Source organism: Elephas maximus, chromosome 9, assembly GCF_024166365.1.
Source record: "Elephas maximus indicus isolate mEleMax1 chromosome 9, mEleMax1 primary haplotype, whole genome shotgun sequence".
Taxonomy (NCBI): domain Eukaryota; kingdom Metazoa; phylum Chordata; class Mammalia; order Proboscidea; family Elephantidae; genus Elephas; species Elephas maximus.
In genome coordinates, this window is record NC_064827.1 from 45,933,787 (window position 1) to 45,939,488 (window position 5,702).

The 5,702-nt window shown below is 42.2% G+C and overlaps 1 pseudogene; it reads left to right on the forward strand.

The window, feature by feature from the left end:
- The first annotated feature begins 5,000 nt into the window (after positions 1-5,000).
- LOC126083164 (transmembrane protein 230-like) lies at positions 5,001-5,428 on the forward strand (annotated as a pseudogene).
- Positions 5,429-5,702: the final 274 nt, after the last annotated feature.

The window sequence follows — 5,702 nt, forward strand, 5'->3', positions numbered from 1 at the left end:
AGATGTTTTAAAAATAAACCAAACTATCTCACGGATTATGGGAGTGTCATTGGAAATGAGCCTAGAGACACCTTGAGCAAGAGCATGTGCAGTCTGAGGAAACAGTTTAAACGAGCCCTCAGTATTGCTTGCAAAAAATTTACTAGCACTGGCTGTATAGATTGAAGAATCTTGGAATTTGAGAGCTCAAAGGAACCTGCCTGTATAATTAGTAAATCTGGTTTCCCATTTTACAAATGAGGGAATTGAAATGCAGAGAGATAAACTGGCTTGGAAGTTCACGCAGTAAAAATCATTTAACATCTGGAACTATAGTTCTGTCTTTTGACTTCTTGTTCAAAGTTCTTTACTTTCTGCTTGATTATTGCTTTCCTTGAACAAAATGCTTCCAAGCTTCTTTGTAGTTAGGATTTTATCTTCCAGGACTGCAATGAATCAGGGCTAGGTAGAGGTAAGTCCCTCAAAATGATGTATATGTATATTGACAGCACATGGGTGGTTAATGAAGACTTTTCCTTTCCCTGGGCCAAGAGACGTGGGGTCCATTAAGGCCTCATGGTAGAGGCAATTATGAAACAAGAGTTGGGATGGGCTTAATGCCTTGGTAGCCTTAAGCCCCCAAATTCAAGCAGCCAGCATGTCATCGTCAAGTACTAACTCAGGATATTGGCAATGGATGATAAGTAGAATCAGAAGCAGAGGTGGTAGTAATATTTTTGTTCCCACCTGTCTTAGTTATCTAATGTTGCTATAATAGAAATGCCACAAGTGGATGGCTTTAACAAACAGAAACTTTTCTCTCAGTTTAGGAGGCTAGAAGGTCAAATCAGGGTGCCAACTCTAGGGGAAGGCTTTCTCTCTCTGTTGACTCTGGAGGAAGGTTCTTGTCTCTTCTGAGCTTCTGTTTCTCGGCAATCTTCATGTGGCTTGGCATCTCTCTTCTCCCATCTCTGCTTCTCTTGCTTTCTTGTTTAATCTCTTTTATATCTCAAAAGAGATTGACCGAAGACACAGCCTACACTAATCCTGTCTCATTAACACAACAAAGACAACCCATTCCCAAATGGGATTATAACCATCCAAAACCAAACCAAACCCACTGCTGTCGAGTCAATTCTGATTCATCCCGACCCTATAGGACAGAGTAGAACTGCCTGATAGAGTTTCCAAGGAGCGCCTGGTGCATTCGAACTGCCAACCTCTTGGTTAGCAGCCATAGCACTTAACCGCTATGTCACCAGGATTTCTGATTATAACCATAGGCATGCCCCCCAAAAAACCAAACCCATTGCCGTCGAGTAGATTCCAACTCATAGTGACCCAATAAGTAGAGGCTAGGATTTACAAGACATATTTTTGGGGGGCACAATTCAATCCATAACACCATCTGAAGAAGTTGCAGTCCCAAGTCTTCAGTTCAACAATTCTGACTGGGACCCAGAACCTTGTGGTATGGGCAAGCCCTATCTCTCAGGCCTATATATTTAACGTTAAAAAGCAGTAAGCGCTCTTCCTTTCTCTCACCAGACTTCTCCCATCCACATACCCAATGTAGGACTTAAATACATTAAAAAACGAAGCCAGGCAAAACTACAAGGTGACTGGTAAAATTTCCCTCAGCTTAGAGCCTTGCTGGGCTACTGCAGGCTGATTTCAGTCTAGAGACGCTACAGTGTCCATTAAATAAGTGAATAGGTCCCTTGGCAGTGCGAATGGTTTGACTACTAACCACAGGTTGGTGGTTCAAAGTTGGTCGTTTGAATCCACCCAGTGATGCCACCTTTACATAAGATTGCAGCCATCGAAAATCCTGCGGAGCACAGCTCTACTCCAAAACACATGGGGTTGCCATAAGTCAGAATCAACTGATGACAAGGCATTCTGGTTTAGGTCTATGAATTAGAGTCCCAGCAGGAAAGAGCTGGTATACTATAAATGAGTAATTGAGTAGCATTTAATGAAGGGACTACTTACAAAGGGGTGGGCAGAGCTTTTTTAGGGAAACCAAAAAGGATGGTACAGTACCCTAGGGCTAGCAATTGCAGTGAGCAATACCAACCTTAGACCTGAAGGGGCAAGGAAGGGAAGAAATGGCTGTATGCAGAAGGCTATCCGATAGAAGCTGTTGTCTTTTGTAGAGTAACACAGACAATTCGTGGAGACCCAGTAGAGAGGGAGCCAGAGGACTAAACCCCTCATCGTATTTCCCTCCTTCACTCCTAAATTCTGCCTATGCCCCTATTGTCCAACCCCAGCCAGAAGCCAGAAGATAAGGAAGCTCTTGTTACAGTTCATAGAGCTCAGCTCCACCAAGGCATAAAGCAAAGTAGAGAAGAATAGATCTGGAGGGGTAGAGGAGACACAGAGTCTTGGATTCAAATCTAAGCTTTCTGCTGTCTTAACATGCATTGTGAGGCTCCTGAGCACAGAAATACAGCAATGGGTCAGTTAGGTAGATTTTTTACTCCACGTAAAGAAGGGTATTTAAAAATTTGAAATTAAATTTTGAAATACTTATTAAAAAAAATATGAACACACATTTGTAACACAAGCCATAACAATTCTAAAGTGTATTAAGTAAAGACTGAAAGGCCCATCTTTTACTACCCTTTCTCTCCCCTTCAACCCACTTCCTGGAAGAAGTTCCCTTCCAGATATTTTGTCAGTATAACATACATATGAATTTATAAACAATTTTTTTTTTTATAAAAATGGGTCCACCGTATTAAACAGGCATCTCTTGTTTAATGTCCATAATATGTTCCTGAAAATTGAATGTTCTGCATGAAAACTCTAACTGGGAGCCTTTTCTTCTTATTTTTTTACCAGGACAAATTATAATGCTTTACATGTTGGGATAGTTTGTCTCCAAACATGGCTGCCAACAATTCTTCTCATCCATGTATGAATGTACGTACTGCTCCTGCTATCAAAAGTGGCATCTGTTTTTCTTCCCTTTGAATCATAGCTGGCTTTGGACTGATTTTGACCAATTAAATATGGCAGAAGTGACATATGCCAGTTGCAGGCCTAGGCTTTAAGAAGCTTGACAGTTTTCACTTTTGCTCTCTTAGAACCCTGAGCCATCGGGCAGGAAGTCCAATTACTATGCTGGAGACAGCAGCCTAGTCAATCCCCGGCTGATCTAGCCACTCTAAGTGAGGTGCCAGATATGAGAGTGAAGCCATTTTAGATGCTCCAGCCCTACCGGAGCAGCACTGAATGCAGCCACAAGCACACTATATGAAGCAGAATTACCAAGTTGAGTTCAGACTTCTCAAGGAATAGTGAGAAATGATACATTATTGTTATTTTAAGCCATTAAGTCTCGGGGTGATAATAAACAACAACAAAAAAACAAACCCATTGCCTGCAAGTTGATTCTGACGCGTTAACTGAAACAAATATAAAATCCAAATCCCAAAGTAATTTTCCAAAGTGGAAAATTCGACTCAGTGACCCCATGGAACAGAGTAGAACTGCTCCATAGGGTTTCCTAGGCTGTAATCTTTATGAGAACGAGGCATCAGATTGCAGGAGGACTCATTAACAACCTTCCATATGCAGATGACACAACATTGCTTGCTGAAAGTGAAGAAAACTTGAAGCACTTACTGATGAATATCAAAGACTACAGCCTTCAGTATGGATTGCACCTCAACATAAAGAAAACAAAAATCCTCACAACTGGACCAAAAAGCAACATCATGATAAATGAAGAAAGTTTTGTCATTGACAAGGATTTCATTTTACTGGGATCCACAATCAATGCCCATTGATGCAGCAGTCAAGAAATCAAACAATGTATTGCGTTGAGCAAGTCTGCTGCAAAGGACCTCTTTAAAGTGTTAAAAAGCAAAGATGTCACTTTAAGGACTAAGGTGTCCCTGACCCAAGCCAGGGTGTTTTCAATTGTCTCATATGCGTGCGAAAGCTGGACAATGAGTAAGGAAGACCAAAGAAGAATTGACGCTTTTAAATTACAGTTTCGGCAAAGAATATTGAATATACCATGAACCGCCAAAAGAACGAACAAAAGTGCCTTGGGAGAAGTACATCACAGTGCTCCTTAGAAGCAAGGATGGTGAGGTTTCCTCTCACATACTTTGGACATGTTATCAGGAGGACCAATCCCTGGAGAAGGACATATCATGCTTGGTAAAGTAGAAGGTCAGCGAAAAAGAATAAGACCGTCAGTGAGATGGATTGACACATCAGCTGCAACAATGGTCTCAAACAGCAATGATCGTGAAGATGGCGCAGAACTGGGCAGTGTTTTGTTTTGTATTACACAGGAATGCAATGAGTCAGAACTGACTCTAAGACACTGTGATGATTAAGATTGTGTGTCAGCTTGGCCGGACCATGATTCTCAGTGTTTTGGCAGCCATATAATGTTGTGATCACTTCTGTGTTGAGATTTGGTATGTGATCACCCCCACTATGAGATCTGCTGTGAGTAGCCAATCAGTTGAACAGGAGTTTCCTTGAGTGTGTGGCCTGCATTGAATATAAGCGGATGTTCTGGCAAGGCTTGGAGGCTTTTTGCTCTAGCTGAATCCTGCAGCTGGCTTCTGTTCATCTGACCTCTGGTTCTTGGAACTTGAGCTAGCAGCTTACCTGTAGTCTTGCCTGCTGATCTTGGGAAGCACCCAAGATCAAGAGCCCTGCTCTCTGACCTGCCAATCTTAGGTTCGCCAGTCCCTGCAGCAATGTGAATCAGGTGAAGCCTCTGTCCTGATCCACGGACTTGGGATGTTCCAGCCTCTACAACTGCGCGAGCCATTTCCTTGATATAAATCTCTGTATATGTATATTAACACGCTTTACCGATTTTGCCTCTCTAGAGAACCCAGCCTAAGACAGACACCTAACAAGAGCAAAAATAAAATTTAAAAAGTTCAACGTGGAATTCCATATCTAACAGAAACACCTTTTAAAAATGAAGGCAGAGCAGGTGGCCTGGAGCAGTGCTCCAACTGTAGTTGTATCAGTGTATTATGATGCCATCTTGTACCAACCTGGCTATTGGGATCCCCAGTAGTAAAGTGAAATACCTGAGGCTCTGCAGCACAGACGATGGCTACACTGACCTTCAGTTTAAGAAAAGCCCTTCTAAGATCCCTTATAAGGCCGCTGCACTTGCCACTGTGCTGTTTTTGATTGGTGTCTTTTTCACTACTATAGGCTCCCTCCTTCTGGTGGGTTACATCAGCAAAAGTGGGGAGCAGGCCAGGCCATTCCCCATCCTGATCACTGGCATCCTGGTTTTTCTACTAGAATTCCACCACTTGCAAGCATTGCCTACTATGCATCCAAAAGCTACCGAGGATACCCCTATGATGACATTTCAGATTTTGACGACTAGCACCCATCTCATGCCAGAAGAGGAGTCATAGATGGGATTGAGCCCAGTTTAAGACATTGGGCAGAAACTATAGCTAAGGGATACTGTAGTTTGCAGATGTTTAACAAAATATGGCCAGATTTTATGGGTCTATGGCAAAGATTGGTGTACATAAGGTTGCAGTGAGTCAGAACCGACTCAATCGGCACCTAATAACAACAACAGCATCCCAAAGATGTTAACTGAGCTTACAAAGAACTAATCAGGATATGTTTTAGTTTTCATCCCTGGCCCTGGCAAAAACTTCTGACAAGTTTTCCACATGAATCCGCATCATAGAAGAATAGCGATGTTA